Consider the following 24,836-nt stretch of genomic DNA (forward strand, 5'->3'; position numbering starts at 1 on the left):
AAACCGTGTGCCTGTCACCATTCATTCTGACTTTTATGCTCCAGGGAACTAAAGGAACTGTGCAAAAATGTGATACAGACTTTTCTGGCCAAAAGACACAAACTGAAGCTGTTTTAACTCAGCATTGGAGGTGGTTGTGAGAGTGCATTTGTGTCCATATACAACTGGTCCTTCATTAGGATGAACAGATGCTATTATAATGTTAACATGAATCCAAACTACGCTTTTCCAGGAAATGCAGTGAGACAGAAAATGGAAACAAAGTGTATTTCTTGTTACTTTCTCTCAGGCAGATGACTTTGCAGACAGTGAGATATATTTTCTGCCTGCGTCCACAGATCATCATTCTACTGACTTCAGTACAGTTCTGTCAGCTTATGTCAGCAGAGGTGTGACCTTCTGCTTGCCTGCAATTTATAAAGACAATCCATCATTCAGGTAGTTGCAGGCTGTGTGTTTTATGGGGCAACCTCAGCTTCACTGTACACACATCTCCCTGCCCTTTGCCAAGACATACACTCTTCAAATTGATAGTGGTTTTCAGCAGCAGAAAATGCTAAATTCTGTTCCTGATCACTGTGGTGTCATGTGTTTTAATGAGAAAATAGTGCAAGAGTTTGGTAGCACTGGGATTTCATAGTACATTTTCTAAGCTGTAAGATGTATTTTTTTTAAATGTTTTTTTCCTGAAGCTTTGTCTCCTACTCGCAGGCTTTAAGCAGCTCTAACAGTTTTTCTAACCATTAAGAGACAGAACAAGTTATGTTTAAGAGGGAATTTCTGCCTCTGAACTTCAAAATTCCAATGCAAAAACCACTTGGTTTAATATTTTTTTACACAAGATACATCCTGATATTTAAAAAAATTACTATTTTAAATTAAAATTAGATGGTAACTATAAAAATCAAAATTTAGGGGGAATATTTGGATGCCTGCTAGTTCTTGATTCAGCTTTTCTATTCAAAATTGTCATGGTTGCAGAAGTATTGAAGAAGATTTTAGGGGGTCTTTGTACATTCAGTAATCCACAAACTATTTTTTGATGAATACATATGTAAGGAAAGACTGTAGCATTCTAATAGTATAAGAAAATGAAAGCTATATTGATGAGCTCTGAAATTCTGGTTTTGCACTATTAAGAGTTTTCACAGTGGGTTTTACTTGCTCAAATCTACCCTCTCCCAAACATCAATAATTTTATTTTATAAAATTTTCTGAAAATTCTTTTTAGGGCTTAGTGTGAAAATCACCATGAAGATAAAGGGACAATTCACTTGGAAATTAAATATGCCAGTGGCATGATTTGAGGACAGTTTTTTGCACCTTTAATAGCAAGATCAAGGTGCATGTCTGTGTTCTAGGATTGGCATGGACAGCAGCTGTTCTCCAGAGGGTCAGACAACTACTTTAAGCGTACAGAATTTGTTGACACAATGTTTATTTTTTCAAAAGACTCTGAATAACTGCTGTTGTGGGTCTTTATTTCTTTAAAACCATTTATTGGTGTGATTCTACTTACCAATTTTTCTCATTTGTGTACAGTCAGGTTTATTTGGTTATTCAGATTTGTCTTTAGTCTTTACTCACTAAGGGATTTGGTTGGTGACTCCAAATAAGAGACCTTTCTTTCCCACGTGTGTAGTTGAGGAAGGGTGCTGTGTATCACCCTTATGCTTTGTGAACAGGAATTTGTGTCTTTAGGTCAAATTCAGAGTTTGCTGTAGAGCTTTGCAGCTTAATCAAAGTCTTACTCCAACCCCAACTTTTCACATTGTGATGTCTGGCATACTCAAACATCACTGTAAGCTGAAAATTCTTGTTATGATCTTTATTAGCACAGATTTATCCATAGCTCTTCTTGTCCTTTCTTGACTCTCCCTCCAGGCTTTGATATGCAGTAGTGAGACCAAAGAATAAAAAACTGAGTGTATGCATGAATTTATGTATTAGTGACAAGATTCATTAGACAGTTTTGGACATTTTTAGGGGAAGTAGAGGAAGATAAATTCCTTAAGATTTTAATGATCAGGCTGGACAAGTGACTCTGACATCACAAGGTGAACCACCTGAATTCCTCAGGAAGTGCCCAGATAACCTACTAGACATCTGGTTTAGAGTTTCATTTGAGAGAGGAAAGGTTGCATTAAAAAATATCCAACCCTTCTCTTTCTTCTGCAGTGGGATCCTTTTGTCCCTAGGGTTTTGAGACCTTCCACCACACTTGACATATTCAGTGTGCGTAATAGAGAGGGGAACACTTGCTTATCTTCAGTTTCTTCATACCTGCATTATCTGCACCACTGCCCCAAAGCCACCTCTCAGCAGGAAAAAACTATTCCTTCCCTGTGTGGGTGCAGTCCCTGACTGGAAACAATCTCTTTACTAAGGCCAAGGAGTGACCCTGAAATGCAATCCACTGAAAACTAGATAGCAGGGAGGCAAGGATGTGGCCTGTGGGGAATGTGTGGGGCCCTACCATTGACAGTGGGACTGTCCTTAGCAGATATCTTAGCTATTCAGTAAACCCAGATAAAATCGTGATTCAGGAATATTCGAGGCAACTCCCTCTTGCTTGTGACTTGAAACGGAAACATTATAAATCAGGTTGAAAAAAAGCAAAGAAAATAAGAAAAAAAAATGGGAGAAAAAAGGGAAAAAAAGGATAAAGAGAAGAAATAAAAATAAAAATCAGTAAACCTTCATGAAAATCCGCAAGGTTTGGGGACGATATGTATTTTTTGGTGTGTGTTGATTACTGCTCAGCCCACAGGGGCTGGCTGTAATAAACACATACTGGTTTGGACATAGTCATTGCTTCATGACTGAGTTAAAAATAGAGAATTACCAGAAACCCCAGAAGTTCTGATTGTGGCAAGAGCAATGCTGCTTTTTGCTGGTCTCCACCCATTCCTAACACTTGTATATTTTCCTCTATCCTTCAGCCAGTGTAGTCATCCCTTGCAGACAGCTGATGGCCACCAGGTTCTCTGAAGGTTACTGTGTGTTAAGACCTACCCCACTCAGCTGATTTCCCCACAGAAGCATTAGGAGGATTGGCCAGGGGATTTAAGAGTCAAAATTCATGCCCCAAGAAAGGCAAAATGCTACAGCTAGAGTCTGGTTTATAAAATTTAGTCAAATATTTATAAAGACCTTTACTTGCACTTTCAAGGCGTTTCACTACCCAGAGTTCAAGAAACATCTCAAGCTGAATAGTACATCTAGGTGTCATTTCACCAAAAATTGAATAATCCAGTGTTTTCTTGTATTTGTATCTTAGTTCCCTCTGTGAAATGGAAAGGAAATTACTTAAGCATGGGGCAGAAGAGTTCAAGCCTGGTTTTGCAATGCCTCCTCTTACAAGCAGTCCCTGTGAGATTACTTGGAAGAATAAAGACTGCATTCTTCCTGTCTGCGGAACACATCAGGAAGCTGAAGCCAAGGGTTTTTTCTTGCTGAAGAAAATCAGACTATGGTCTGTGCCCCGAGACACGATGAAATGGAGGGAGAGCTTCCCTGCTTTCCACATGGCCATTACTCCGGCACATATTAGAAAAACATTTGGGTCTTTACCTCTACCCAGCTGGGAGTAATCCAAGGTCTAGGTTGTCACCTCCAGGACAGATGCATTCAACTGTTTGTCCTCCTCATAACTCTCCAGTCAGTGAAATAGTTTTTGTTGTACCCATATGTCTGCTGTGCCTACACGTGTATTTCTGCCTCTGGGACCTCCCTCACGCCAGAGAAATCCCTCCTAATTTTTATTGCATGATGTCCAAGTGACCCTTACCTTTATGTCACCTGCAATAATCATAGCAACATTTTTCCTAGTACAAGGGAAGGGAGCACTCAGAATTAGCAGCTACAAGGCTGTGAACACAAAAGAGGTCTCTCTGTTTGTCTGTCCATCTCTGTCTCACAGGCTCAGGCTGGATAATTGCCAGTCACAGACTCCAGGAGAAAGATTTCTAAGACTGTTGGTGGCTTTGGTACTGTTGTTATTATATAATGAAACTCCACAATAATAATGTGTCCAAAAATGCACCATTCTGTTAATTGAACTTGTTTCTCCCTTAGAGAAGCTAAGATAAAAGTAAGAAAATCTGAGCAAATAAATCTGATTCGTGTTTTCCTCTCTCATTGAGATGCAGTCAGTAATTGCAGACAGTGCTAACAAAATCATCCATTGTAAAGCTGCTGAAAAGACTGTGATAAGAAAGAGAATACAACTGAATGCATGTGGCTGTCCCATCTTTTCCAGGCTGCACTTGGATCCCAGGGAAGTGTTGCATGCTGTGTGATTCTTTCTGTGTCTTCCTTACCTTCTTCTATAGGTAGATATAAAAGAGGATTAAGAAAAAGCACTTGGTGTCGTCTTGCTCAGCCGCCAATCTAAGCAACGATTTATCAAGAGATCAGCCTAGTCTGTGGTGCAGCAAAGATTAGCCAGGCTTTAAAATAAAACTACTTGGAAAAAAAGTGCGCTAAAAATAAAGTGTCTTGCTTTTATCCATGAATAGGTACAATGACTACAAATAGACAACAGTGCTTAAAACAACATGGAATCACAATCATAGAGCAAAGAAACAGCTGTTTTATTCTGAGATATGATAAATAGGAATTTTAATACCTCTGCACTAGATGGGGTGTGATATCCTGGGTTATTGAAGAAATCAGGAGTCCAGCATTATTTTAAATGACTAAATGGCATCATGCTATTAAAGAAGCACATGTACAGATCTGTCAGTTGGAATCTTCCACCTAATGAACGGCACTGAAACTCTTGGTGCTTAAAAATGTCATGTTATTTGGAAAGTGACAGGGTGCTTTAGATCCCAGACAACTCACTGTTATGGACTTAGCATATCAAACCTGGTTCACAGAGACCAGCATGGCTCCTCTTCCCAGCATAAACTGTAAAACACATTCACTGTCTGAGGCAGACTGATAATTAGTAAGAGATTAAATGCAACCAAGTAATCAAGGCCCTTTGATCACAGAAGCAAGAGTGGTTTGGGTTGGAAGGGACCTTGAAGATCATCTCGTTCCAATCCCCCTGACATGGACAGGGAAGCCATTTGCTACATCAGGTTGCTCAAGGCTCCATCCAACCTGGCCTTCAGCACTTCCAGGGATAGGGAATCCAAAACTTCTCTGGGCAACCTGTTCCAGTGCCTCACCATCCTCACAGTAAGAAGTTTCTTCCTAACATCTAATCTAAATTTCTCCTCTGTTACTTTAAAACTCTTCCCCCTTGTCCTTTCACTGTCTGCCTGTGTATTAAGTCCCTCTCCATCTCTGATTGTTTTTTGTTTAAACTAGAGGGTTAGCAAAGATCATCCACAGCCTCCACAGTTTATTTCTGCTGAGCAGAAGAGTTTTCATAACACCTAACCTTAGCCTCCTCACTAAACACTAAAGTTTTTTTCCTTCAATCTAATACAGCCACAAATAAAAAAAACCCCGAAACCAAACAGTTTCTGTCCCATAGAGCAGCCTATTTCATAATGGAATGCTTTTCTGATCCCCGCTTGGTATTATATCTTAAATACCTAACTTTTTATGGGAAGAGTTATCTTTTTTATATTGAAGCTTACAAGAGATGCAGTACAACCACAGAATAAAACTGATAATAAAGCTACCTGTCACTTGGGTGTATAATATGGTATTTTCATGATGGTTTGCTATGTTCAGCATAGTCTCATTCCATTTCACCAGCAGGTTACATTTAGGGCCTCTCTTGTGGGACATTTTAAAAAGAGCACTTGTTTGGTGAGAGCTCTACCTTCATATCTCTTCACAGAGCCTACTTTAAATCCCAGCTCATGACTGGAAGTTATTTTGTTTCCTACTGAAAGGTGTTAAGATGTCTTTGGTGACTGGCCTCAGTGAGCTCTGTTTCAGTCTTTATCTCTGGTACTTTGAACCAAATGTGGTTACAGGCAGTATTCTGCACTTCACTGTATGCTTTCAAAATCACTGACTTGCCTCCGGAGAGAGAAAAATGAAAAGTGAAGAACTTTGTCAGGTGGGATGAATCACACTCTTCAGTGGGTCAAAAAGTGTCCTGCATGCTCGTCTAAGGCAGTGCTGTCACTAGGACAGTTAGGCAAATGATGTTTTTCTCTTTCTTGAAAAATCTTACTGTATTTGTCTTTCTACATTAAAATAATATGGCTGCATTTTGAGATGAGTCTTGAGTTGAATCATGATGATTTTCATTGTGAAGGGGGTGGCATTGTCTAACTTGATTTAAGCTTTTGCAAATTTAGATGGCATATTCTGATTTTCTAAGAAGTTTAATTTTTGTTATTCTGCTTAACCACAAATGGGATTTAATTTGCCAGAATATCTTTCCTCTTTGTTTTCCCTCTATAAAGACGCCATTTGGGAAGTGCAATTAGAACTAAATAAGAGTTTATTGTCTGGATTAAAGCACCCTGGTTTTTGGTGAAAACTGCCTAGAATCCTACAATAGAAGGACAGTGATTTATTAAGTCTGTGGTTAAGCATGAGAAGAGAATATTTAGGTGATTGTCTTTGACTGCTAAGTAATTTAATTGAGCAAAGAGCAAAAGTTTTATGCTGTTTTAACTCTCTTAAGATGAGTGGTATAACAAAATTTAAATAGAGGGAACAAAGCCTGTGGTAACTCTGGTCTAAGAGTGCTTTAATTTTCATTTAATGTGCATTGTACAAATCCTGGGAGTAAATCCAGTGAACTGATGGTCCATGTTCTCACTACAGATCCCATTTGACTCCAGAATGAATCTCTGATGCCAGCCTAAGGAGAATTAGGCTTAACAAAATCAGACTTCTCTAATACTGGTGTAAGAAACCTAAGGGTCCAGTAATTTTTCTGACGTCAATATTTTTAAACATTTTGAAATGTATGAGAGAAATTTGAATGTCTTTTCTATTGCCTATGTATTATTGTCCTTGTAACATAGTTCCTGCAAATAATTTGTGATTTTTTTGGAGTGGCTGGGATCAAGCATCTTGAAACAGAAGATTCTGGATGGGTTGTTATGGAATAAAGTTACTAAGAAGTACCTCAAGGTTTTTCAGTATTGTGTCTAGGATTCTGCTTTGGAAGAGAGCACCTAGAAATGACACTCACACACTCGCTTATGTTGTATGACTTCCCCATGTTGATCATCTTTGAGATACTAACTTGATAAAATTAACATTGCCTAGAACTACTGTCTATGTCAATTCTGACACAGCAGGTTGAGACAGAAGAAGGTGAAAAATGGAATTATTCTTAGGAAACATCAGAAATTCTTACCAGTACATATTGATAAAGCATTTTCCATAAAAGCCTTTGGTATCTGTTTTCCCTCTCAAGGCAAAAGATGGGTAGCATAAAAGAACTTGGATACAAATTTGCAGAGACCATACCTGTGCTTGAAATGAGTAATATATATTTCAAGCTGATTTGCCTTCTGGTAGACTGATTGGAGGAGGAGGAAGGTAAAAGAAAAAACACACTGCCTTTCAGTTTGTACAGCAAGAATCATGAAGGGATGCTATGCAAGGACCTTGAATGTTGTAATGGTCAGTAGTTGGAAAACAGTCTGGGGAGAGGTCTGGGCTAGGTAGGGACTACTGAAACAGGTACCCTGTCTACTACCACCAGCCCAAGATAGAGACTATGCTCCTATGCTTTCTCCTGGGTCTCTGTTCTGAGGCTGTTATTTGTGTCATTTTCAGGCTCAGGAGATTGTCGATGAAAGAAAGTGGCAGAAGCCTTGAGGCTGTGCTGTGAGTTTCTCAGCATTTGGTGTGGCACTGGCTGGTTTGAGTCATTGCACTGATGGGGTGTGGCACTGTTCCCCAGCGAGTGTGCTGCTGGCTCCTCTGCAAGGGAGCAGCTTCTCCTGCACCCCTTCCATCAGACTTCCATGTCAAAGCTGAAGCAAAACAGCAATGGAACCGCTGTAATTCTGCAGTGCCCTCAAATGTGTTTCAGCATCTTAACAACGCTGTTGTGGGAAGCATTCCATTCATTTACTGTGCTGGCAGGTGAATAGAAGGTACAGGGAAGTTTGGCAAATCACCAGAGTAACGACAGATCTGTGACAGAGTCAAGGACAAGTCTAAAGGAGTTATAACTCTTCAAAATGCTAGTAAATTAATTAATCATTAACGGGCTTATCTCTACTAATACCAATAAAGCTGAGATGGCTTATTCCATTTGACTTTTTTCTTAGATGTGCCAAATTGTCCTAATAGTTACCAATGGCACTTAATCCTGATTTAATTTCCCAGCAGAGCAAAAACACTGATTAAAGAACAGTAGTGTATATCTGTGTCTATCAGTAGCTGTCTTCTCTCCTGTAAGGCAGTTGGTGATGCCTACAATAAACTGGCTTCTGTTAGGCTTTTGAAAGAATTGCCAGGAGTCATAAAATTCCTGCCTATGTTTCTAGTCCAAGATCAACCTTCCTATCAAGGCTGATGCATAATCTCTTTCTGGATGGTTGACATTTTTTCACAAGGTTCATCTGTTGTCAGCTTTTGTGTGTTTTTTGGTTTTTTTTTCCTTTGGCTAGATTTAAAAAGGCTGGGCCGGTGGGCAGAGCTGCCACTAACCTTAAAGTGAAGACAATACAATCAGGAATGCAAATCCTCTGCTTTTTTCCTATAGCCATTGTATCTGTGCCTTTAAAGCATGTTTATGTAGAACATGGAACTTAGATTTTTTTTTTCTGGACTGGTTGTTTTTATGTGTTTCTCAAATTTATATCTATCTATATATATATAAATATAAAGGTTTTTTCCTGAATCTCATTAATTTTGTATTTTTTAATGAAAAAGAAACAAACAAGTGCAGAAATTCTGTTTGTTTTTCAAACCCAGTCTGGGAAATCTAGAAAGAAAGAACATATCAACAAAAAAACTATGGCGAAAAATATTTCTAAAGGCAAATGTTTTGAATAACCTGCACACTACATGTGTAACAACTAAATAGGATTTTTTCAGTGCTTGTGGCCTCCTCTTGTTCTGTTTCCAAGAATGCTCCCTGAAATAAGGGGACTGATGGTTCTTCTGAGTAGATTTCAACTCACATTAATATTGCATACTTTAAAATTAAATCCACTTCTTAATTTCAAGTATTATTCCCAAAAAGCCAGGAAATATTTAGCTTAAGGAAATAATTAGTTATTTGTTTGACAGTATTGTATGGAACCTTTTTTTCCCTAAGACATTGAACGTTATTTTCAGTATCCCCAAAAGGAATTTGTATAGCAAATTATTTCCATGCTCCAGTAACAAAAGTTTGGAGATGAAAATAGTCTTTGATGGCATTGTAGACCCTAATTGCTGGGGTAAAATGAAAGGTTTTAAATTCCCCTCTACAGCACATCAATACTGAATGATTCTGATTTATTGCTTGAAATCTTCATATCTGAGCTAGAGAAAACTGAGCTCTGGAGTGTAGTGTAAGTCTTTGGAAGATGTGTCACAGGGAGGAAAAGTATCGAGTAGTATCAGTGAGATTGTAGGGAATAGCTTATATTAGACAGGAATAGAATTGCTGCTCCTACCAGTTTAGTCAGTGTATCTTTTTGGACACACATGTAAATGAATGGGATTTACATCTACAGAAGCAGGAATGGGATAGCTCCTTCTTCCTACTCCGGGGACTTTTTCCTGGCGCGTAGCTCAGTATTTTCAGAGCTAGGAGACCACCTCCTCCTATCAGGCAGCCTGAGGTTTGAGTGCTTTCTCTGAAAATTGCTAAAAGAAATAGGAATCCCCCATTAAGTTTAGTATGGTTTGGCTCAGGTTCAGAAGTATGGAGTCTTAACAGAACAGTGGAGATCTGGGCTCTGTCTCAACTTGTCTAACCTTTAGCAAACCTCTGGTGTTACAGCCCTGCAGCTCTAGATGACTGTGCAGTTCTGGAAAGCTGTATCCGAGGGAAACATGCTCTGTTCACACCTGTAGGAGAGTGCATGCTGAGCTGCCTTCTACACCTGGTCATCTCAGTTGGCTGGCAGAATAATGGGGGCCTTCATTCTAGTTCCTTTCTGCTTCCTTTGAAGAAGCTACTGCTTGGAAAAAAAAGACCTTGTGTAACTGTAACTTTAGATTTTTCATCGAAATATAATCTGATCACTGTCATGCAGCTGGCTTAGAATTTAAATCAACCATTGTCTGGGTAATGTAGTGCCATGATGGGTCTTGGAGGGGCCTAGCCCATCCTAGCCAAGGATGGCATAATCTGAATCTCTTACACTCCTATAGTATTTTAAAATACATCAAATGCCCTAGATCTCATACAATTTTCCTGACAATCATCAGTTCTTATTATTGTGGTTTTCAGTTACTTTTTCTGTCTGTATCCTTTCTATTGGCTATGGAAAAGGGCTCTTGAGGCATCTGCTAAAAAGGGATGCATCCACTGATAACTGAATGACCTTTAAGGCAGTTTAGGTCAGGCTGAGTAACCAGACAGGCTCCTTCTCTAAAACCTTCAGCATTATCATTTCAGACAAGCACGTGAGACCATGACACCGTGTCTTATGTGCAGGCCTCAGCATTAGGAAGCTGCAGAGATCTCACAGCCCGAGAACTTAAGTCTCCACCTACTGACTTCAGTCAGTAATAGCTGAGCGTAAGGAAGATCTTTCAAGATTCTTTTTTCTTTGAAACCAGAGGTGAAACTGTGCCAAGGGCATGAGCAGAAGTGTATAAAGTAAATTACAGAGCAAAAGCATCCTTTTAAAAACCATAAAAACCATCTTTCTTGTCATCTCTTCACCCTATGAATGAACCCGCAGGGGTCTGTAGCAGCAAAATATGTCAGTTCTAGAGCTCACCTGGTTTGCTCTAGGGCAGACTAAGACTTGAAATAGTTTGCATCAACTCAGAGGTTTCAGAGGTTCTAGCAAATTATTTTTTAAAGCAGTTGCTTTCCCCCTCATGTTTGTTTTTTCTGCTGTTGATTTTGAAGTGTGAATCAAGGGTGTACCTATTTCTCCATGAGTAACCAAACAAGAGAAGAATCTGCAAAAACCAGCAGCTAAGCACAGAGAGTGACCACAGAGAGGACATGTTGTTTGCTGTCTGCTAACCTTTATCCTGAGTGCCAGTCACAGATGTACCTCCTGAAACATTATTAAAACAGGAGCTAAACCAAAGCTACTCCGTCATAGAAAACATTTTGTACTCTCCAGCACTTTTAATTGCACAATAGTGCATGCTTTGTGCCCCTCACTGATTTGAGGTTTGAGTGTACCCAGGGAAGTTTGTTTTGGGGAGTTTTTTTCCCTTTGTACATTAAGCAAGAGAAGGTATCTTTCTTTATGAGGTCCTGTCCTTATCTTTAGAAGTTATTAGCTCCCATTAAAATTTCCCTCTTTCTGTTTTCCTTGTGTACACTCCTTTCATGTCAGAAAGCAAAGTTATGAAACTGGAGTTAGGACATTCACATGCATTTACAAAGAACAAAGGTGGTATTCATTTAAGTTGTTTGTGGTATTTGCTTTCTTACTTCTGTATTTCTCTATTAATAATGTCTCATTTTGAGTCTTTATCCCACATTTCATACATCACTGTGGTTACAGATTGCTTGGCATAGGTACAGCAGATTCAGCTGTTTACAAAAATAATTTGACACCACCGCCACCTTTTTATGACTGATTGCAGTAAAAAATGAATGCTAATTCAGACCATAGAGATATTAAGGCGGAAAATCCCAAGCAAGGAGCAGGAAGAATTAAATACATGAGCACTGTGAGACTTAACAGGCAATGTAGGATCAGACCAGACTTCCAATCTTCCTTCAGATATACAAAAATACTGAGGCCCTTGTAGCCAGATGTTACTTTTCCTGCTTCAAATACCACCTCATATGCTAAAACTCCTCAGCTGAATATGTCTCTTTATCATTAGGTATAGTTTCAAGATCATGCTTCAGTAAAAATGTTTTTTTAAAGTTGCTTTTTGCCTGTTGTAGGTGAGTGGAAAGGGAACAGAAGGCACAAAGGAGTTGCTGCTGCTACTCCTGATGCCACTGCTCTCTTGTCTAGCAAAACAGGTGTTAGAAGAGACTAAAGGGAAGAAAGCTGACTGCAGAGGAAAACAGTCTTTGCATGACTCCAGGGCAATACAGTTGCAGTGCTTCTCTAAGACCTTTCCCATCACTGCCGTGTCCTACTGGCAAAGGATGTTAGGGCCAAGCTCTCCTGCCGCAATAGCACTGCATGCAGGCTGATGTGGCATATTTGCTCATTGAAAATGTCAACAAACAAGAAATGTCTGGTTATTAATTCTCTTTCCTTCACATACATGTTTTCTTCAGACCACTGGCTGGAGCAATGTGACTTCTTCAGCAACTCGCAAAAGACGTGGGAGGAGTTGATGTTCTGGCCAAATTCCACTTCAAGCTTTATGCTAAGGGTCACTTTCACAACACCAGTTGTCATTTCACAACTTCTTTGTTGAGAAGTGTGAATGTTTCTACTGTCAAGATTCCTCTTTAGAAGTTTTTTTTCCCCCATTCTACATTGAAGGCAAGTAAGAAGCATTTCATATTCAATAGAGCCAAACCCACAGTCTGTAGTGAATAGAAATACTGAACACTGTTTTTTTAAACTCTGTTTACATCCAGCACAATCTTCTGGTATATTTATAAATATGTATTTCATTTCTAAATCTGAATTGCTAGTGGCATTTTTATTTGGTTTTGAGTTCATAGCTATTATATGGGTTAAATCTAGTAAATACAGAACAGATGCAGCATTTACTACAAGAAAACATATAATCCAGCAAAATGACCATGGAATACAATAGGTAAATTGGACTCTTCTGTTGCATTTCTGGCAAGTAGTGGTGGGCCAGGAGAAACCAAAATTTTGGTACTTATTCTTCTCCACAGCTGCTACTTGGTGAAAGAGTTGAAGGACCCAGGTTGCCATTATGTAACTCAGTAGTGTCCTTTCAGTGTTCTTTCCTCCAGCTACATATGGAGTATTTATTTTGCTTCACCTTTGTGAAAGAGATATGAGTGAAAGAAACTGCCTGCAAAAAATTAGAGTCAAGTACAAATTGTAGGAGAGGTGGGGAAGTTTGATTGTCAGACTGTAGTTTTTGTTGAAAAATTTTCTTGCAAGTGAGTTTTCACCTTTTCTGTCCACAGTCAAATACTATTTGAATACAGCTGTATTACATGGTCCTTTCTACCTCATACTTCTGTGAAAAAATTCCTGTGACACTTTATTCTGTAAATGCAGTTTCAAAAGCTCTTAGAGAAACTGCAAATGTATTCCTGCATTAAAGAATCTTTTCTAACCTGTAGGCCTTTAATATTTCTCAACAATGAAAGATTTGGTTAGGGAGAAAATGTTCAAAGATGTGGGCATGGGACATTGTTCACTGTATCACATATAATTTGTTATTTGTTATAATTTGTTATATTTGTTATTCTATTTGTTTGTTAAAGATGACAGACATACTTATTATTATACTTTGGACATATTAACATTCATTTTTATGTCTCTTCCTGAGTTAACCTGGTTTAACAAATTCTAGTACTATCTTTTTTTGCATAACCATTTTTGTGTTAAGGCTGCTAAAACATTTACACTGTTACTTTACTTTTGTTTTCTAACGAGTTTTCCTTTTGAGGGGGAAAAAATTCATAGATTTTATGTGCAGCCATATATATGGGTGCTCATAATATGTATCTATAATATATATGTATTTGCAAGAATAAACAAAATCAGCAGCTGTAATTTCCTTCTTTTGCTTTACTATAAATATTCACACTGCAACTTTTGTAATAATTCATGTGACCCCTAGTCAAGAATCTACAGAGTAGAAATTGTAAATCTACTGCTAGTTTAACTCATGTCTGAGGTTATAAACCGAGGAGTGGTGTTATGAGTATGTATCTTGGCAAGTAATGATGACATGTTTGTTTTGGTATTGCATGTTTGCATTTGATAGACCTCCTGGGATTTTTCTTGCTTATATTTTATTCAAAGAGCACATGAAGACCACATATATATTGCTTTATTTGTTTTGAACAGCTGAGGGGTTTATTATTCAAAAAGAAAGGCATTAAATTGCATTAATGATGCTGTCACAAACTAAAACATAGGGTTTCCAGAATTCTATGATGTTTCATTTATTTTTCATACAAATATGGCCCAGGGATGAAGGAAGTTTAAGAAAATTGAGATAATTCTGTGAATCTGATTTTATAGCAGATATTTAAACTGCCTGGAGGATCTGTGTGAGCAAGGAATGTACAGAGAGAGATCTTGGAGCATGCTTTCTTTTCCTTGAATGGAAATCAATCACTTCAAGCTAAACTCAGATCAGAACTCCCCTGGCTGGATTATCAAACTGTCACAATGTGGTATTGCTGTTGTCTTGCCATGGAAGCTGTAATCAGGGTACCCAGATGGTTTCCTATTCCTCTTAATAGGCTGGGCTAAAGTACACATTATGTCTGGTGATGGGAGGAGTAAATCATGTTAATGTCCCTTACGAGATGAAAGTATGTGTGGACCTTAGGAATCACAGACTTTCATTTCAGCATATATAAAATGGGAATGTGTTCCAAACTTTTGCTGAACTTTTCTCAAGCCCTGAATTTTGATTAAGCTCTGAATTAGGAGTAAATAGGCACTCAATTGAGAGACATGGTAATGTCCCACACAATAAATTCCTTTGCACCTGGGAAAAGCTATTTCTGAGCTTTATGTACTCCTAATTTTGGTCACTCACAGAGCCAGGTCTTCTCATACATACCTGTACAACCAAGAGAAAGAAATCTCCTTTCCTTTGTGGAAGCGACAGAAAAAAAAGAAAAGAACCCAAGAGAATTTTTAAGTGGACTGAGGTCTTAAAAAATCATATGAATATATATCTGTCAATGTGTGAGAGGTAGCAGCTCAGAAAATAGATTAAACATAAGGAGATTAAAGGGGCAGACAAGTGAGACACAAAAAAAGAGATGTGCTGACCTTGCTTAACTTGGAAAAGCTAATTAATAAAGAGGAAAAACGTGGTTCAGGATTCAGCATGAAGGTGAGCTTTCTTTTAGGTGATGCTTATTAACAATCTGGAACATTAATATACAGAATAATGGTCTGAAGAGCTATTATTTCTAGGAGAAGTCAGTCTAGACTGTAACATGCTAGTTCAGTGACTGTAGAAAGCCTGTGAAACAGTTGAAGATTTCTTTTTCCTTTAAGTATTTTAAGATTCAGTTGCTGAAGAGTTTAAAGCAGAATAATGAAGAAGGAAGCAGAATAGGGATAAATCCAATGTTAAAATACAGTGAAATGTTTTCTAAAATTATTTCATTGCTACCTGTCAGTTAAAGCCCAGACTAGAAAAACTATAGAGGCGTTCATGGGTGTCCCCAAATTAACGTTAGTCTGGGACAAAGTTTGAGCTCCATGAAGTTCTTAGGAAACTGGATTTTCCTTTAGCCCAGTCTGCCTTCTGACACTATATATCAACACATAAAGTGCTTTTTTTCGGAAAAACACACAATTTTTTTTTTACCAGCAAAAGGTGTGCCCATTCATCTCCAGTAGTCTACTTCAGTAGACTTTCCAGTAGAGAAAGTAGATCTTTCTCTTTGTAGGTGGTGCTGTGATTGCCAGGCAAAACCATTCTGAAATCTGCTAGAAGTAAAACTTCATAACATATTAGGAAAGCTGAAGACAGTATTTGTTCCAATGGAATTTATCTTTACAGCAGCTGGTAGGGAGAGTTTGCTGCAAGCATTGAAACAAACTGTGCTTTTTCCCCTTGAAGGTTCAAGCGAACCTGTCAAGAAATATAATAAATGTAGTAATTACGGTAAAAGGAGTGATCCATTGGTTCTGGCTTGAAATTTTTCAAAGTGTCACTTCTAGAAGGTGACTTTTACCTGAGTTCTGGGAAGCCTGCCTGCGTGTGCAGCATGGCACAGCTGGAGTTTCTCTGCAGGCAGGTGGAGGGGGACAGCAAGGAATGGGGAATGACCACCTGCTGCTGTGGAGGAGAGGAGTGGGGACAGATGAAGGAGATGAGACAGGGAGAGAAACTGATCAGGGCTCCTCTTCAAGAAGTGAATCCTTCGATATTTTCTCTAGAGAAAATGCTTTGATTTTGATGAATCTTCCGGTTTCTGTCAGCTGAAGGAGCTTGCTCATCATTTTTGGGGATGGTCACAGTGCTTGTGTAAAAATCCTAAGGGACACTTGTGTATTTTGAAACATTCACTGACTGGTGCCATGTGAAGGATGCAGTGGCCAAAAGGTCACAGGAGATGTTTGCTTTGGCCGCTCAACGAGCAATGGGGCGATACTTCGGCTGCACAACAGCATAAAGAAGCATTAGCAGCAGAAGAAACTGAGTTAAGTGATTCAAGAAGTGCAAGACTTGTTACAATAAATGCAATTGTGAAAACCTAGGGTTTTCAGTACAGTAATGTCATGAGTAAAAGGTGCACCGGAGTATAAGGCGCACTTCCGGGTTGGGACCAAAATTTTAGTCAAAAGGGTGCACCTTATAGGCGTGAAATTACTGTAGTTAGAAAGTAGCAGAGTTAGTGTATGAGACTTGAGCTGGGCAGAGAGAGGGGAAAGAAAATGGAACAAAAATATAAAGGAACTTCAAGTCAGTGGCTCTGTGATGCCCCAGGAAAGACATATGAATGCACGGTCACAGATTTTTCATTCCCAGAGCTTTTTAAATATTTCAATAGTACAAACTTCGTGCTTTGATTGGTGTCACCCGTTAGTTAATCTGGCAGAAAAGTACCACAAATTAAACAAATGTGTAACTGCAGGATACGTGGGCAGGGCATTCTAAAGAGCATTTGAAGAGAATGCTTCTTCAACCAGGTGTGTTGTGAAAATAAAGTTTAAAGTTTTCCCACTTAAAAATCTTATACTAAATATGTAACCAAAGACAAGCAATTAAAGTAGTAGATTTTGTATTGTTTGCAGGGATAAAATGCTAGGTCATGCACTCTGCAGATTTTTAATAGCAATTTCTTCACAAACGTGAAAGCAACAGACAAGTGCTATAAGGTGCTATAAAACTTAGCATCTTAATTTCAGGGCATGATTAAATGGAGAAAACCACAGCATTACTAGTCCATTGTATTTTTAGTGTGTCCATTGTGGCTGCTTCATCCCTTTGTTGTTTTTGAAGGAATAATCTGCTGATGAAGAAGAAGCTGTAAATGTAAATGATCAAGACATGCATTGGCTTGCACTGAGGACCCCTGTGGTCACTGTACTGACAACCAGAGCTTGAGTGAGAGTGCCAGGAATCAGAAACAGTCTGGCCAGCTGGGACTCCAGCTCTCTGCTGGCTACAAACAGCAGGACAATGGCAATGAATCATTGTTTCAAGTGTCCTTTGCTATTAAAGTTTTCAAACAACTAAATACAAATGCAGTAAATAAAAGAAATATATGCTAAAGGCTCCCTAAAGCTTTCTAACTAAGTAGTTAGAATTTTCTAGATGATCTGTATATAATAAAAATAACCATTAGGCCCTTTCAAAGGAGTATTAGCTTCAAGGTCTTTAAGTACTTAGAAACCTCATATTTGGTCATCATTAAAAAGATAATCTAGGATACGTACAGCCATTAGTTATAATTTGATATTTAGGCATCAGTTATTTTCAGTTTAAAACTCCGTTTTAAATTGGGAAGATTTTTTTAAGAGAAGTTACCTTGTAAATTCTAGGGCTGTATCTTCCTGTGATTCAGTGGTTAGGGACCAGTTCACCAGATAAACACGTACTTAACTTTAAGGATATGTGTAAGAGCTGCCAAGTTAACACACAGCTGTGTCCCAGGAGCTCTCTTTTCACTAGATTAGAAGACCAGAAGATCGTGTTTGGGTGTGACATGTTGTAAAGTGAGGCTCCAGTTGTGTGCATTTCCTCTGATGTTGGCCTGGGGACGAGCCAGGAGTCCCACAGCTGAGGAGTGTCATGCTTCACAGTTTTACTATCCTACTTCAAACTCATGTGGAGACTTCCAGTGCTTAGACCTTTAGTGGTGTGAGATTTTTTTATTTCTTGGCAATAATTTCCTCCAAAAGTGAATGAGATTTTTCCATAGCTCCAACTTTAGGTAAACATTCAAGTGACTTTAGTAGAAATGTCAGTAAAAACTCAGCAGAAACCTTAGGACTTAGCTTACGGGAGTTCATTATGGGGCATAAACTTTGTATTCCTTGGACTAAAGCACCCTGCCATACATCATCACTTTGCTGGATGTGATGTTTACATAATATGCTTTGGAATTCACCATGGAAAACAGACACGGTGCATGTGGTTTGGGTTTAGACCATTCTGTAATTTATGATTGGAGATGTAGATGAGTATAATTTAATTTAAAAGTCTGTAAGCTTTCTACTTGTACAGCATGTTCTACAGAGGTTCTGAAAGCCATCTCAGGTTTGGTCTCTCCTTAAGCAATGTGGATTATAAATCTCACAAGATAAAATGGGAAAGTTTGCTTGTGGCATGTCCTTCTGCTTCCTTTTTCTAACTTTTTATTGAAGAAGTTATACAATTTATGTTTGGATAATCCTTGAAATCCTCAACCCGCAGACCAATGAATGCCGGGACAATACTTTGGGGAATACTGTGCTACCTGCTTGTTTTATAGTCATGTCCTGGGTATCTAGAGCTGCTCAGTGTCAGAGATTTCAAACCCAGTTAAATGATCCCTCTAGTTTTACCTGCTTAACTCTTCATATTAAAACACCTTGGAATAACTGGAAAATTAACCATTTCAAGTTTCCATGTTTGAATTAGGCCAAGGTTAGAAAATCCATCCTAGTTTTCACAGGACCTCTTGGATCCTTATGCAGTGGCAGTAGTTGTATCATACAGAAAACCAACTTCAGCAGCTCACAGAAACGCAACCTGCTGTTGAGCCTAACAAGTTTTGGATATAAAGATTTGTCTTCAACCCTTACACAGTAACCATGCTGCTCTGTGTTGAAGGAAAACACCTCACTAAGAAGACACTGCCAAGCTCAACTGCAGTATTTCAGTTGAGGCTGCTCCAAGTGGTGCTGCAGTCCAGTGGACAATATTATAAATAAGGAAGAAGATTAAAGTGTTCAAGAAAATGCATTGTTGGGATAGAGACTTATGGAATGCCAAAAATAATCTTGTTCCTGCTACTGATGAAATTCTCTCAACTCTTTTGCTTCTATAAAATGAATGTAAGCAGATCTGGGGAGGCAGGCAGATCCTTTGATGGAGTGTTGCATGCCCTGAGGGCATCACAGTGTATAAGGTAGAAAGCAACCCAACCACCCATCTTCAGGTCCATAATCCTACATATACTCTACTTTCTGAAAGCTGTTTTGTATTTATTAATATATATAATTTATATATAAATATAAACATTAATGCAATGGATTTTCTGGGTGTAGTTTCCCAACAGACATCTCTTATATGTTGGTAACAGGGAAAAATAGAGAGATCACCCAAGCAACCTATTTATCTCAATGTCCATTCTATTTCATTCAGCTTCTAGAATAAATTACTAGTCCGTGTGAATAGGAAAGTTTTCCCTACTTTCGCAAGATTGTGGTCAAAGTGTGGTTACAACTGTTTTTCCTTTATTTTAAAGGCACAGTATGAATAAAAGGCTCCAAACCCTAATTACAAAGTCACATGAGACAAAGAAGATGCTTTACACTGGGTGAAAGTCACTGCTGCTTTTTAGGACTTCTTCTGTAAGAAATCTTTTTGGTTCCAGTAGATGGCACGCACTCTTCAAAGCTTGCTGTGTGTGATCACAAATACAGCTCCAGGGAGCACATGGAGCTCTCTTTTTAAACTGTATCCCAAGTGATTCTGTTATGCTACACCTGATTTCTATAACCTCTTTAACATATTACAGCGAGTTAGTATGCCTTCACAACTAAGTTCCTTCACTTTTTCAGAGCCCAGCCCAGGTATTTTTTGTTGAGATGTTTTTCAATGAACACGAGCAATTCGGCCAAAGCAATTTTGTTGGAGCAATAGTTGTGATGAAAGCAATCTGAATGTCTGGCTATAATGAAAGTGTAGTGGCATTAAAAGAGAAACAGACATTCTGGGTAAGAAAAACTAAAAAAGTAAAATAATTAAGAGAAAATAATGGCAAGGAGTTTCTTGAATGGGACACATTTTAAACTAAATATGTCATCTAATGAGAGAAAAAGCTTAAAATTCTTTTTTTTTTCCCTTCTCTCTCTGTCAGGTAATATTGCACTGGTGAACAAACATAATCTGTTTATAATGTTATGCTATATGACTTCTGCAGTTTTGTAGAGGTTTCTGGCACTCAGAGATTGCAGTAGTAAATTAGTAGCTTTATAGTTGTAAGTCAGATTTTGGAGAACAGCTGAGAAAGACCATTATCTGTAGTCAGAGACATAGGAACAAGTTGGTACTTTGAGTTTTCATACACTAATTCAAATTCTGACATTTTCTGCATAGAAGTTCCACTGTTTTCTTGTAGGCTTCTTAGTAGTTGCTCTTTGTGCAGTTTCTGATTCTATCCCCAACAGTTTCTGGAAGAGAGCATTTCCCCTCGGGAAGCACTAAGGAATGTTTTCAAACAGAATTAGTGCTGGATACACTATTACATGCTGGCTCACTGACAAACATCTCATGGAAATGAATGCATTTTTTAGTGTGCTTTTGGTTGTTTTTTATTATCTGAATCCTTGTCAGACTTGTATCTAATTGTGCACTTTGCAGAGTTTAAAGGAAAATACTGAAATGTGAAAGGTCAGCTATCTCAGACCTTTGCCATTAACTGTTGGAGAGTAGCTCTGATGGTTGGGTTTTTTAATCTTGATTTTTCTAGTCTTCTGACTGAATGTGCATAGCATACCTAGCACTACTCAGTTATTCATCAGAAAATATAAAGTAAAGGGCATTTAGTACTTTGAGAAGCAATTTGTTTGATATGTAGCTTATTGGAAAAGAAATACAAAGTTTAGGTATGAGAGGGAACTTTTGTTTGCAGGTTACAGCAGTAACACCTGTGCTCACTGTTTTTAGCTGAAAGATACTTCAGAACTGTTTTGAAATCACTTGGGATTTTATAGCACAGCATGAGTAAGAGTCTTGAGGCATTGGATGGGTAGATGGACATTTTTGTGCTGTTATGAAAACTACTGGGAATTTTCAAGGTAGATTCCAAGAACAACAGTCATGATGGGATGGGCATAGAGGGTTTTCCTAATTTTTTGTATTTTTTTGTCTCATTAATACAGATCATACTTTTAAAATTAATAGCTAATAGGCAGATTTAGTGAGAAAATAAACTAAGCAATTGAGATTGCATTGCATCCTTTTATCTCTAATGGTGTCTAGATGAATGGAATAACTGTGCTCAAATTTAGTTTACTTAGTTGTAGAATTCTGATGCACTAATTCAACCATGGTGGGGGGGGAACTTACATGGCCACTAGAAACTTGTTCTGTGTGAGTCATGTGGTCAAAAATCACACAAATGTGTGTGTCACAAACCTGTGACAATTTACTTCAGGAAAAAAAGTGTTTCAAGAGCCATTACTCAAGAAATAAATTCATAGGAAAAACTGCATTTTGTTTCCCCTTGTCATAACAAATTAATTCTTATTGTCTATCTCAATCAGAACTCCTTGATCAGTCTTTCTGTGGACTATTCTGAATTATATAAAACCCCATACTCTTCTGCTCCTTTTTGTCCCTAGCCAGCATGTCTAGGAGCTGCTACATTGCTAGTCTTCTCACATTCTCATTGGCTTAATCTTTGCTCAGTGCCCCAGAAAACTATGCTAATCCCCAGTAATTTCATAGCCTTTTTCTTTGTGCTGCCTGGCACACCCCAAGTAGAAGCAAATGCAAGGTCATGATTTTACTTGTTTCAGAGTTTCTGAGGAAACAATATTTTGCACAAAGCACACTCTTATTGTATAATTTGCCATGATGATAATAATATGATTCATCCTTGATTCTTCATCTCAGCCTCAGTACATAATTTTTGGGTAATGAAGTGTGCACAGTCCCAGGCTATAAAGCCCTATCAACAAATCGGCAGATATTCCACATGTTTATTATATTATTATATAAATAAATGATCATTTTTATGGTAGGTATTATATATCTGGTCTAAACCACACTTTCTTGCTTTAGACTCTGCATGTTGCATAGAATAGAATTCCTGGAGATAGAAATGCACCTTGTTTATTCCAAACAAGAAATGGCCCTTCTTGCATATAGAACTGATATCCCTCTCAAGTCTGATATACAGAGTGAATCTGAATCTTGCCAAGGACTGTGGAAGCCTACAAGGACAGTTGTCTGTGTGGGGTCTGAATAACTACCTTAGCTTTGTTTTTAGAAACTGTTGCTTAACCTTTTTCCATGGGGTTTTGTCATGACACTCAAATCAGAAAGCTGGTTAAGTCACACACTCCAATACACACTTTCTTTGAGGTGTTCAAGCCAGGTTTTCATAAGATTAGGTAGGAGAAGCCGTGCAGGCAGCAGCTCTGCAGGGTCCCAAAGGAGCTGCACAGCTGCCACGTGGAAGGACACCTGTAAAGCTTCCCATGGCTCCCTCCATCAGACCCACCATGCAGTGAGTACACAGGTGCTGTTACACATTCCCCCCTTTTGCAACTTGCTGCAGAAATTTCTCTTCTCATCGTTCCTAGCACCTAGGTGTTTTCTTTTTTGCTTTATCCCTATTCCTGACGCTTCCAAGGAGTTTCTAGGTATGGAGGTACATATATGTCTGTATGAAATACACTCATCTTCTTTCTAACAAAATCCATGTGATTCATTGTGATCTGTAGGATTCATGTGGTTTATGGTGCAGGGTTCCATGAAAAGTGAACTTTAGTTCATGCATCTCTCCATAAAGACTAATATTCTTTTCCACAGTATACTGCTATGAAATGCTCCATGAAATCTAAGCTGCAAGTCAATAAGAAAAATTGAGCAGAGAAAAAGGCATTATCCATGCATTGTCGGTCTGTCTAAAGAGATTATTGAATGCCATGTATGTGGCCAAACACAGGATGTGTGATTATGAATAGAAAAGAATTCCTGCCTAGCAGATCCATCATCTTTACCTCTCTTATTATTCAGATGTATTGCTACAGCCCAGTTAATAACTAAGTCAATACATTAGTCAGTCAGACATAAAGAAACCTTGGGGGAAAAAAAAGTCTCTCTTCCACAGTGATATATATTTGTGAAAAGATCTGGACAGATATGGAAAAAAGGATCATACACTTGTAAAAAAAATTGTGTGGTGTTATTCTTCATTTTCCTTTGCTCCTGCTATCAAGTGGCCTGCAGACTAGCCTCTCTCTCCAGGAAAATTAAGCTTCATGACCCAGATTTAAAAGCTGGAGAAAACTGTTAAAGGAAGCATTCAATGAGCAGAAATCTCATAACAATTCTAATAGGGTTTTAAAAGTGCAAAAAAATGTAGCACAAATTTAAAGATTACAAAGTCAGGTGGATCATGAGTCGTTTTCTTAAATAATCTCATGGAGCAATACTTTAAAAAAATTAGAAGAAAGAGATGTAACTGGTAAGTAAATCAGAGTAAGAAGTCAGGTCACACAGACCACTGTTCTTCTCAGGTTCAGTAAGGATGCTGCTGATCAGCCATTTGAATTTATAACTGGAGCATCATAGAAGTACTTAGGTTGGAAAGGGCCTTTAAGATCATTGAGTCCAATGGTTAAACCTTCATTGCCAACTCCTCCACCAAAACTTGTCCCTAAGTAACACATCTACACTAACTTACCCCAGGGGTGGTGACTCAACCACTTCCCTGGGCAGTCTGTTCCAATGTTTTTTGGTGAGGAAATTTTAATTGTTGGGAATTAGGAATTCCATTTTAATTGTTTTATCTGTAGTTCCTGGGAAAAGAGGCCAATCTCCACCTGGCCACAGCCTCCTTTCAGGCAGTTCTGGGGAGTGATAAGGTCACCCCATGAGCATCCTTTTCTCCAGGCTAAACTAACCCCAGCTCCCTCAACCTCTCCTTACAGGATCTGTGCTCCAGACCCTTCACCAGCTCCACTGCCCTTCCCTGGACATATTCCAGCACATCAATGTTTTTCTTGTAGTGAGAGCCCTGAAACTGAACACTGGGTTTGAGGCATGGCCTAATCAGTACTGAGTGCAGAGGACAATCACTGCCCTGGTCCTTTGGCTACAGCTATTGCTGATCCAGACCAGGTGCCATTGGCCTCCTTGGCCACCTGGGCACACACTGGCTCATGTTCAGCTGCTATCAGCCAGCACTTCCTGGTCCTTTTCTGGTGGGCTGTTTTCCAGACACCTTCCCCTCAGCCTGTCATGCTGTCTGAGGTTGTGATCCAAGGGCAGGACCCAGCAGTTTGCTTTGTCTTGTTGAACCTCATGGAATTGGCTTTGTCCCATCAGTCCAGCCTGCCCAGATCCCTCTGCAGAGCTTTCCTGCCTTCCAGCAGATCAACACTCCCACCCAGCCTGGTGTCATTTGTGAGCTGACTGAGGAACACTCACCTAGATCATTGATAAAGATACTAAACAGGACTGGCCCCAACACTGAGCCTTGGGGACACCACTGGTGGTTGGCCCTCAGCTGGATTGAACTCCAGTCACCACCATCTCTGGGCCAGCATCCAGCCAGTTTTTAACCCAGGGAACAGCTCACCTGTCCCAACCATAAGCAGCCAGCTTCTCCAAAAGGATGCTGTGGGAAATGGTGTCAAAGATTTTATTAAGTGCATGCGGATGACATCCACAGCCCTTTATTCATCCACTAAGTTGCTCACCTTGTAATAGAAGGAGATCAG

General features: G+C 38.9%; 1 protein-coding gene across 2 annotated transcripts in view; it reads left to right on the plus strand.

Moving 5' to 3' along the window:
• The window catches only part of SLC1A2 (solute carrier family 1 member 2), an 83,015-nt gene that overhangs the window by 17,453 nt on the left and 40,726 nt on the right, over positions 1–24,836 (plus strand). The window contains exon 2 of one of the 2 annotated variants that reach the window (XM_033063085.2): positions 12,314–12,524. The exons of the other annotated variant lie outside the window; for it this stretch is intronic. The gene's annotated coding sequence lies outside the window, so the exon portion shown is untranslated. The remainder of the gene's footprint in view (positions 1–12,313; positions 12,525–24,836) is intronic. 2 annotated transcript variants of the gene reach the window in all.

Source organism: Catharus ustulatus, chromosome 6, assembly GCF_009819885.2.
Source record: "Catharus ustulatus isolate bCatUst1 chromosome 6, bCatUst1.pri.v2, whole genome shotgun sequence".
In the NCBI taxonomy this organism is placed as follows: Eukaryota; Metazoa; Chordata; class Aves; order Passeriformes; family Turdidae; genus Catharus; species Catharus ustulatus.